This window comes from Physeter macrocephalus, chromosome 5, assembly GCF_002837175.3.
Source record: "Physeter macrocephalus isolate SW-GA chromosome 5, ASM283717v5, whole genome shotgun sequence".
NCBI classification, from domain to species: domain Eukaryota; kingdom Metazoa; phylum Chordata; class Mammalia; order Artiodactyla; family Physeteridae; genus Physeter; species Physeter macrocephalus.
This window is the reverse complement of record NC_041218.1, coordinates 11,359,036-11,370,946: the sequence shown is the minus strand read 5'-3', so window position 1 is coordinate 11,370,946 and position 11,911 is coordinate 11,359,036.

Genomic DNA, 11,911 nt, shown 5'->3' with positions numbered 1-11,911 from the left:
CATGGCCGCTGAGCCTGCGCGTCCGGAGCCTGTGCTCCGCAACGGGAGAGGCCACAACAGAGGGAGGGCCGCGTACCACAAAAAAAAAAAAAAAAAAAAAAAAAAATCAGCCTGAATATTCTGAAAATCCATTTTAAGAAAAAGATAAAAATATAGCTAACAGAGTTTCAATAGATGTATAATGAAAAAAATAGTAATACAAAAACCAGTTTTTTAACTGAGCAAAAATTCCTAGATATAGTAGAGACAAATGAACCCCACACAGTAGAACAAGTAAAAGCCACAAATGAACATGATGAGAGATGTACAGACTCTCTAGTGATTAGAGAAATTAATTTTAAAGCATGAGATACCATTTTTTGCCCCTCAAGTGGACAAAAATAAAAAGATTGATACTTTCTAGCATGGCTGAGCATGTGGGCAAATAGGAATTTCCTCACAGTCTTGGTGGAAATATAAATTGATTTCATGGTTATTTGGGAATATCTCGTCCAAAATTAAAATGTGCATACCTTTGATGCAGCAATTCCAATTCTAGGAACACATCCTATAGAAATATTCACATATATATATAAAAAATACGTATGTGTAAATTTATTTTAAATTGAAACATTTGCAATAGCAAAATGTCACTAATAACCTAATATCCTTCAATAGTGGGGTTGTTAAATACAACATTATAAATCTGTATTCTGGAATATTATGCAACTATTATAATAAACAAGTTTTATCTCTGTAATATTTGGAAGATTCTAGAAAGTGAGGGAAAAAAAGTCATATTGATATAGTACTTTCTCATTCCTATAGAGAAAAGCCTATGTGTGTGTGTGCATGTGTTTGTGTGTGTGTGCAGACATATATTAAGGTACAGGAAAATATTCAAAATGATAAACATTAAAGGCTTAAAAAGATGACTCTCAAAATGGAAAGTGTACTGCAAAAAATAATACTGCATTTTAAGAAAATTTTAAACTAAACAAGGGTCAGTATTGCCATTTAAAAAAGGAAAAGAAAAAGTTCATTTAGGTTACCTTGTTCTGATCTCCTCTTGACCTTCTGGCTCTTAAATACATATCAGCACACATTTGCTCACACACTATAGTTAAACCCCGGACAAAATAAGCAAAGATTAATATCATTTAGGATTTTGTTAGACTGTTTTAAATTGCACCAAGGTATTTTTTTCAACATAATACAATTTTTTTTTCTTGTTCAGAGAAGGAGTTCCCAACCAGTAAGCAATTAGCCATCACCTGGTGATTCAGAGACACAGGGTCCTCACACCTTGTGGATCTGTCACCATGTTCATGTGGTTCCCAAAGTTGTCATGTGTGTTGGAAGGAGGAAAAGCATGGAGGCTTTAGTGGGCCTGGCCTAAAAGTGATTGGCACTTCTGCTCACATCTCATTGGCTAAAACTTGGTCACATGGTCATACAAAACCACAAGGAAATCTGGGATGTGTGGCCTATATATGTTATTTCCCAGGAATAATAGGAAACAGTTTTGTTAAACATCTAGCAGTCTCTGCCACAAGTAATCAGAGGCTCTGAGTTCCCTAGCTCTCTGGCTCTTCAGGACAACAGTGAAACTCGAGAGAACTGGTGGTACTAAGGGGTGGAATAGAGAGACTTGAGCCCCCCTCCCAGACCCTCAGCAGCATCATTCCCACTGATACATATGATGGATTTGTGTTCAATTTTATGTGAAATACAATCCAAATAAAGCTTCAAGACAAATCCTTTAGGCCCCACTACAGCAGAGATATTCTGAACTGCTAACACTCCCCAGATCACTTCCTGAGGGACCCAGCCAGTGTCAGCCCTGATCATCACATCTCTAGATAGGAGGGGATCCCGGGGACCTGAGTTCAGGTATATCATGATCAGTCTTTTTGCTTTGTTTTGCTTCCCCATCTATAAGATGATGATAAGATGCCACCCACCCTATCTGTTCCAAAGGGGTGCTGGGAGTTTCAAAATGGTAATATACATGTCAACAATTTTTAAGCTGAAAAGTACTGAACATTATTTTTAATACTACAGCATAGAGATTCATCATTTCTCCTCTCTCACCTTCTTTCTTTACTCCTCCCCTACTTTCTCTATGTATATTTTACCTGACTCCTTATAAAACAGATAGAGGATTTGAAACGTGCTCTCTTTAACTAAAACCCACTACAATTCAGTTCTAAGGAAGACAGATATTAGGGAAGAGCCAAAGAAGATTGTCTGAACAAAAGTTATAACTGGGCAAAGGGTTAGATTTGGGGTAACCTGTTAGTGATCCTTTCTTCCCAGAAAGTAGGATGTAATAGGAGATTGGACAGCTGATACTTTAAGATGGTGGAGAGGGTAAAAAGGCTGGATTTCCAGTTATCCAGAGTGATATTCCCATGTTGTTTGTATTGAACTGGAAGAGCAGAAAGGAAGTAGTGGCTGAAGTCAGTAAAGAGTCAAGATAGTAAGTGGTTGAATCTTCCGGTGTGCAGCAGACATCCAGCGCTCCATGCCTGGGTTATTTGACCCTTCTCCATCAGATCTAGCAGAACAAATGGTTATTGTGTGCGCAATGGGAATCTTTCTGTGGGCTGCAGCAGTGTTACTGATAGAGTATTACTGACCTCATGGACTATTTGTCTTTTTGCGAAGTCAACGCCTACCCAGTATGATTTTAGAGGCACCCTAGGCTTACAATGATCTCTTCCTCTTGTCTTCAGATACTCAGAATTTCATTAGCAAAACCATCCTTTGTTTCACAATCATAAATAAGCATGCAGATGCACATATTCATGCTAGGTTGTGAATAGTAGGTACTAGGGGACCTGTTTTGGTAAGAGTTACAGTCCTAGATACCTAACAAGGCTGGCCCTACCTCTGCCAATTTCACCTATTTTAATCCTTACCTCTTCTGAAACCGGTGGCCACTGAAGATTTTTAGCTACCATCTAAGTCTCTGAAACCCTCCAGGAGACAAGAAAATGACAAAAACTATACCAAATAAGATAAATACACACTAAGTTCCACCAGCGGGGGCTGATTGAGTAAAGAGCGGTACCTCTGTGCAATGGAATGTCATGAAGTTAGCAAAAAACAAACAAAAAACAATATGGATGTTCTTCTATATCTTACATAGAAAGTTTCCGAGTTACATTGAGAAAAGCGAGTGTAATGGAAGGAGGTGTGGATAGTCTATATCTGTATGTGCTCATATGTACATAAAATAATTCTGGAGGGTTACCTAAGAAACCAAAGAGAGAGGCTGGAAACTGGGATGATGGTGACAGGCAACAGCAAAACTAGGCCGAAGCGTATGAAACTTTGGGCAGCTTCTTTAAGAAAAAGCATGTGAATTTATGACTATAAAATAGTACTGGCCTTGGAAGGGGCCCTCGGTAGGGGCTCTGAAGCTTAAGCTTCACCAACATTGTGGTAAATCTACCTCTCGGGACAAGCAGGGGAAAGAGAATGTGAATGAAAACTTGAATGTTAGACATCTGAGCCATTTTTAACTAATCAAAATCTAATTTAACAAAATCTAATAAAACAATCTATATTCCCAGGGATTTTTTTTAGCGGACCCAATGAAATTTCTAGAAAATGATTCTGCAAGTTCCTGGAAGGTATGAATTTTTCCCTGAGCTCCCCATTACAGTGTTTTAGCTCCTTAAATATAAAGGACCTCGTTTTCTCAACTCCTCTGAAAAGAGCCATGACAGCCAGTGTTTCTTCCTTTATTTTCCTTTATTTTCATTGGGGATTTAGAGTTGCTTTGCTACTTCAAAGAAGACGGGATCCCTTGGGACATGGTTAAAACCCAAACCTGTGGACACAGAGCCTAAAAGAAATAATCCTAAAGTGAGAGAATATTGGATCCTAAGTGTACGGGATTATTCTGAAAATAAGAAAGCTGCCACTGATTGAGAGCTGCTAACTCAGCCATCAAGATTTACAATCTATGAGAAACCTTTTGTGAATTGTAAATTGTGTGTTCCAAGCATGCTTTAGAGCCAAGAACACATTTCAAGCTTGATTTTTGCAAAGATGACTACTCTTTTCAGAACAAAAAGGCTTGTGACCTAAAGCATTTATTTCCACAAGATGGTGCTATAGCTTCTGCCAAGCAGAAAACTCACATTTCCTTCAGAAACTAGAAATCCAAAATACGTTTTGATTGGGGACCAAATTTGTGGATGAAAATTTTTTCAAAGAAGCGCTTTGTGCAAAAACGTTCTGGTGGAGGTTGATATGGGCCATGAGGGTGAAGGTTATTTCAGGTGATAATGGTTCCACCACCTCCACACATACCCGAGTTGATGTCTCAAGGCTTCATGTTCTCCTTGCTGCCCACTCCTTCTCCAAAATGTTGCTCTTACCACTGTCAGGCACGTGTCAGGAATGGAACCTGGGTACTAAGGAGTGGCGCAGTGTGTCAGCCATCATGGGGATGTGTCTCCCACACCCGCCCACACTTTCTACCCAGGGGCAGCTCAAGACTCACCTCTTCAGGGGAGCCTTTCCTTACCACTTTAATCACACTTTCCTTTAACTTTCCCTGGCATTGATGTTTACCTCTCTTTAGGCTTATCAGAGCCTGCTTTAGAATGTTATCATTTGCATCTACATTTTCCAAATTCCTCAGGGACAGAGTCCATGTCGTCATTGCCATTGTACATCCCCCCAACAATGAGCACACTACCTTGAATTTATGCAGTCATGATATCACGAACACAGACTAGACTAAAGTAAGTGTATCACGAACACAGACTAGACTAAAGTAAGTGCTCGGTAACCTTGGTAGCCTAAGCAATCGGGAGGATGCTAATCTCACCTGGCCACTACCTAGGAGCTAGGGGTCTGATCTTTTAAATCACAACGTCTCTGGAACTCGCTGAACATCAAAAAAGGATAGGGTTGAACTGTCCTCCTAACTCTTTTAAATATTTTGCTTCTCTGTCTTTAATGGCTCCAGTATCCCTGTCTTGAGGGAGCCACGGAAGCAGGAATATCTGTATCATAAGGAACTAGAACGATGTTTCTGCTGAATTGAATGGCATCTCTCTCTCTCTCTCTCTCTCTCTGTGTTCATCTTTATTCCTGTCTCCGTTTTTCTGTCTCCTATTCCGTGCAATCAAAACCGTGACACGGCAATACATGACTGGTCACTCCCTCTCCCTTTGCCGCCACGACCTCTCGGGGCACGGTGACACCAGGGTACTATGGGCCTGCTCTTAGGAGTAGGACAGAAAACCTGCTGTGCAGCTGTGGGAGTTGTGGCTGCATTTGGAAGAAGAATGGGATAATATGGATTAGGGTGGAAGAGGTACACTTGAACCTAAGGACAATCCCTGGGGACTTTGAGAGGTAGAACAAGATACTTCCAGAATTAGACATCAAGGGCTTGAGATTAGGAATAAGGCCAATGACTTTCTACCAGCACAAGGGAAAGACAGTGTTTAACTAATAAGTTCAGAACTAAGATCATCTCAGTGTTCAAAATAACCAGCACGTGGTTATCAGTTTTTGCCTTTTATCGTGGCCATCAGAAGGAGAGGCAATACACAAAGACCCAACTTTTTCTTTCAATAATATGACGAGATTTTAGTCTAAAAAAGACAAAATACACACACACACAAAAGACGTAATGCACTTTTCCAGCTTCTCCTAAATAAGAGAAAAAAATAAAATACATATATAAATGATAGAAGAAATATTTGACCTTAAGCCCCCATCAGAGGAATTCTTGGGACCCTAACTCCCTCTTTCTGCTAATGTAAGAGCTGGTATAAACATTTATGTATATATCAGTATGTATCTCTGTGTGTGTACTTCTCATACCAAAAAGAATATAATATGGCTCATAAATATATATTTGCACATACATATTCACACATAAGATAAAATTAAAGGAGGATAGAAGAAGAAAATAGGGCAAAAGGAGAATAAAAATAGAAGGGATAAGGGTTCACACAAAAAAATGACTAGACCTTCAAAATGTATTCTGATTGGAAAAAGTGAAAATCATAAGATTGATGGCACAGCAACATTTATGTAAATTAAATTAAAAATATGCCCATGCAAACAATACAGACTTTTTGTTTTAATAGTACAAAAGGAGTAAATGAGCAAAACAAAGGAGGAAACTTGAACAAACCAAAGGAACCAGAGACGACAGTGTGCCATGAAGATTGTAATCAATCCAACTTTCTGCACCTGCCCTCCCCAAATAAAAATTAAGCAGGTAAATTATAATAAAACCTAGGAAGTGCCGTTATGGAGACTAGCTCCAAATGGTGAGGAAGTTTGGACTACAGAAGCGGGAAGGCTTCACCAAGGAAGTAACCTCACTGTTGGATCTTGAAGGCTGTGTAAAAGTTTGCAGAAAGTAGGAATAGGGAAAGTGTAAGCTAAGGGCAATGGAAAAGCAGAGGTTTCTAAATACAATCAAAAGATAAGAAGGGAAAGATTACAGATAATTTATTATATTCTTAGGTGATCATTTTGAGATGCACATCTAGCCCTGTCACCTCCTTGCTTTAGATCCTTCAATGGCTTCCCTTGCCCTCAGGATAAAGACTCAAATCCTTAATGTGGTCACCTAGGCCCCCGTAATTTCTGGTCTCCGCTCACATCATCAGTTTCATTTTGTGCCTACGTCCCTCCCTCCACCCTGACCCCTAGATCTGAAACACTCTAGCTTTCGTTCAGTTCCTGAAATGAGCCCATGACCTTCCTGCCTCAGGGTTTTCAAATCCTTTACCTCCTCCTGAAACCCTATTTCCCAACCTCTTTTCCTAGTTCATTTGTATTCATCCTTCAGAGTTCAGCTGAAATATTACTTCCAAACTATTGATTTCTCCAACTCTCCAGATAAAGTTATTCTCTTAGGTTAAACATATATACTTTTTGTACCCATTAAAATTATAATAACATAATTATTAAGTAATCACTTGTTTAATGTTTATGTGTTGTCGTAATATAAGATGACATTATAAGGACCACGTGGACCACGATATCCCCAGCCTCTCATTCAATGCCTTTCACATAATGGGAACACAAGAAATATATGTTGGATGACTGAATGAATGAAATAATTGAGTGAGAGTGCCTTACTTGGGTTGGGCAGGGGTGATTCTGCTTCTCGACAGCTACAGGCGATGATAAAATCTAAATAAGAGTTGAGGTCCAGTTAAGGAAACACTGATCCCGTTCTTTCTATCAGGGGTCCACACAACAGGATGCTCAGTGGATCTATTGGGAGAATGGGATGAAAATATTAGAACTTTTCATTATATTTGTTTTCATCTCATTATTGTAAATGTCTGTTTCGCATTAATATAAAGAAGTACACGTATATTGTTTACAAATGAATAAAACACATATTGGGGATACTTCTTGAAATATTTTTATTGATAGAAAGTGAGATAAAAACTGTTTTAAAACCATTGCTGTAGATCAGAGAGTCTCCATTATCATCATGCATCCAAACCAGCAAGGAGCCAGTTTCCAATAGTTCTGCTTGACCCCATGCCATTGAAACTCCATAGATTTGGGGCAACAGTCAATTCATAAAACTTATCAGGTGATATGATAAAAGCCTCTCGTAAAGAACCATTGCTTTTATATCAAGAGTCCCAAATCTGGCTTCTCATCATAATCACATGGGACACTTAAAAACAAACCAACGAATAATAACAAAGAAAAAAATTCTTCCCTAAATATTTTGCTGATTTGCCAGGTTTGGGAACCACTGCGATAGAGCCAGAACTCCACTAAATGGGCTTCATTGGTTTTAGTCTCTTTGCCAACAGGGATCATCACCATCTTTATCTCCATCCTTATCTTCCAAGATTTGGGGATGGGAGAACTTCTGAAACATCCCCAAATGAAACACTCAAAAAAAGTAAGACAATACGAATAACAGCACTTCCAGGGATTGCTTACTGCAATACGGGATAGGATCCTGCTGTCGCTTTACAACTGTTGGCACTCTCCATGGCTGTAACCATTCTGTGGAAAGATGTGGTCATTCTCAGACACTATCTCCCAGACATTTTGAAGAGGTTTAATTGAATGAGATGCAGAGGCATATATATTTTCCTATGATATATGTGCCCAAGTTAAAAAATATACCTATAGGGGCTTCCCTGGTGGCGCGGTGGTTGAGAATCTGCCTGCCAATGCAGGGGACACGGGTTCGAGCCCTGGTCTGGGAAGATCCCACATGCCGCGGGGCAACTGGGCCCGTGAGCCACAGCTGCAGGGGACACGGGTTCGAGCCCTGGTCTGGGAAGATCCCACATGCCGCGGAGCAACTGGGCCCGTGAGCCACAACTACTGAGCCTGCGCTTCTGGGGCCTGTGCTCCGCAACAAGAGAGGCCGCGATAGTGAGAGGCCCGCGCACCGCAATGAAGAGTGGCCCCTGCTTGTCACAACTGGAGAAAGCCCTCTCACAGAAACGAAGACCCAACACAGCCATAAATAAATAAATAAATAAATTTTTAAAAAAGAAAAAATATATATACCTATAGGAGAAATTTTAAGAACTATGAGCGTCCAGAGACCTGGGGAGAGTGTGAAGTCAGGCTATGAAATGTCTTGAAGGCCATACATGCTATTGAGTTTGGACTTTATGCTTCCAGAGATGCGTCTCCTCTAAAGGATTTTGTTCAGTTTTATTGAGGATAATTGACAAATAAAAATTGTATATATTTAAGGTGTACAACTTGATGTTTCAATATACATATACATTATGAAATGATCACCACAATCAAGCTAATTAACATCCATCACCTTACATAGTTACCACTTCTTTTTTCTTTGTTTTTCTCGGCCATTTCTTTACCATACTTCATGTTAAGCCCACTATTTGTTCTTCCCTGAACAGAATGTGCTTATGCTTCTATTTTTGCATATACCATTCCCACTGTTGGTATGCCTTAACTCTAGCCTCCTCTCCACCACGTAACAGTGTACTTCTTAAGGACAAGTCAACTCCAACATCACCTTATCCTTGAAGCCTTCTCTTGCTCCCCAAGCAGTGCTCTCTCTTTTATGCATCACACTTTGTGTAGATGTCAGCGTAATACTCATCACACTCTGCTATCATTATTTGCTACTTGTTTCTCTCCTCAATAGGATTGAGAGCTCTTTGGGGGCAGAGAGTTGGTTTTTGTATATTGACTTCTAAAAATGAATATTAAGTAAACAAATGAAAAAAAGAATGAGGCAATTACTATTTATACCTTGAACAGCATTACATTTAGGCTAGCGCCAATGTACAGAGGTTGAGAAAAGAAATACATAAAGGGAAACCAAGGATGAGAAAGAAAAATATGTTCATCAGAATAGAACAGGATAGTTAAGAACCACACTGGTCAAGTCAGGGTGGATTTAAAGGAGAAAGATAGACAGACCATGGTTGGCCAAGTTAAGAAAAGAACTGAGTTCTTTTCTTAACTTAATAGTCCAGAGCACTATTCAAAGAACTAGTGCTGGATCCGCTGAGGGTCAGTTAACCAAGTGGGAGGCCACACAGCCAATAACATGGGACGGTGACATCTGGTCAGGGCAGTGACAGCCCCAGGGAGAACTCTGATGAATTCCTGCTTCAAAGAAGGTCACTGTAATCCCTTTGCTCCCAATACCTAGAACTACAGAGGACAGTTCTCTGTCCTTCCTCCATCATGGCTGGATCTCAAAGGCACTGTCTGCAATTAACATGTCCCCCCAAACGAGAACCTTTTACTTTTTTCCCCCACTGAATACAGCTCTCATTTTAAAATAACTTTACTTTGAATTGGTTTACCTTTCCCATCTCTTATCACCTTGATATTGTAAATTTATTCATTCAACATACAGAACTATCAGGCACTGTTACGAAAGGAAACCATATCAATCACCTTCTACACTTGTACTAAGGTGATTCTGTATATTACCTTGCTGACTCACCACAACAACCCAGTGAGGCAGGGATTATTAAATATCATCCCCACTTAAGACAGTAGGATAATGAAGCCTAGAAAGATGAAGATGAAGCACAGGAAGTTAATATGCCAGATTTTTGCATTAAGTAAGTGGTGAGGGTGGGATTCAAATTGACCCAAAGCACCCCATCTGCCTCTAAATCCCATCCTCTTCCTACCGTATCATTCTCTCTCCTCTCTGGTCTTTATAGAGGAAATGGCCCAAATAAGATATCAAGATCTTGGTATAGGATGACAGGCCTGATTAAGAAGCCCACTCACCAAGAGCAAGCATCAAGAAATGGCAAAGAAGAAAAAAGAGAACGCCAGTGTGCAAAGTGAAGGCAAGAGAAGGCTGGGGCGCTAGATGATTCGCACGTGCAAACACCCTGCAGACAGGGGCGCTCCGTGGGAAGGATCAACTCCCTGAGCGGTAAGTTTTAACTTTCCTACATGTCACTACTAGCTGAAAAGTCAGGTCAAGCCTTGTATGCCTAACTCTCAATGACCCCAAGATCACTGAATCAAGGGCGGTGACTTAAAAAAACAAAAACGCTGATAGGTCAGAGCTAGCAGAACAAGAGGAGGTCAAGTCTATGAGACTTCACATTCAGAGAAAACAAAGGGCTAGAGGGAGAACCAAGGGAAGCCACAGTGGAGCAGAAAGAATAGCCAGGATGGTTTAGAAGGCAGTTCCAGCACCTCTGACTACAGTGGCCGCTCCCAGAAGGCAGTATGAAACAGCAGAGGTCGGTCACTTCTGCCCAAGGATCAGGAGTTTGCTTACTTTGCTCAGCCATTAGAAGCCAAGGGCTCTCTCACACCCTGGACTGAATTCTCTCTCCCAGCTGAGAAACAGACAGTTCTAGCTTACATTTTTGACTTACTGCCCTGCCCCTTCTTCTCCTCTTGCTGAGCTAATGGCATGTGTGAGGCCTGCCCTTACATACCTGAACTCCTAGTTCTGGTTTTCCCCATGGCTTCCCACACCTTACATAGCAGCTCGGAGTAGGCTAAAGGCTGCTGGACTATTTAGGGCTTAACTCCTTGGAGTACTATAGCCAAAGTAGTGCATTCTTTGAATATAGAGTTGCTTCAGGACCCTACTGGAAAAGAAACCATTCTGCCTTAATGCCATTCTATCCTAAAGCCCCCTTCCAAGTACTGTTAGGCCTACTCAGCTGGGATCAGTGCAGCAGCCAATGGGCACAGTCATCTGGAAGTGGTCTCACCGAATAGCTGTTTGGGCTTATAGATCACGGCAGTCCTAAGAGCAAAACAGCCAGAAAGCCCATTAAGAGTCTACTTGACTGGAGTAACGAGTGAGGTTGGGAGCTGATCTAACTGAAATGAACATACCAAAAATCTCTGTCCCCTACGTGAGGGATTCTTACCGTGTGTGTGTGTGTGTGTGTGTGTGTGTGTGTGTGCGCGCGCGCGTGTGTGTGTGTGTCTGCAGCGTAGAATGTTTTGGCATTCTTTGAAGTCTACAGAGAGGCATAAACATTGACCCACTCAGTCTTGGACTCAGAGACCAAGAGAGCACAAGGTTTCCCTGAAAATATCAGAAAAATATACATATATAGGCGTGAGAAAACACACAGGCCTGAGACATAGGCTTAGATACTTACGTACAAACACACACAAGTCCTGGGAAGAATGCAGGAGGAACACACACCTTGGGAGACATGAACTCAGATAATGCATGGAGGAAAGACCTGGACATGCTGTTTTAGAGATGCACGTTGCCAGGCCCTAAGAGCCGCCCTCTTAGGGAGTCAGAGGGAGAGGAAGGAGAAGAGGGAGGGGCGGGGCAGGGAGAAGGGAGCAGGATACACCCTTCCATAAAGGGAGAGACAGGTAGCCATCAAGGAGGAGAAATGAACATGGAGGCCTGATGATACGCAGGCAAATACAGACGGACACAGAAGCTCAGAAGTTCAGAGAC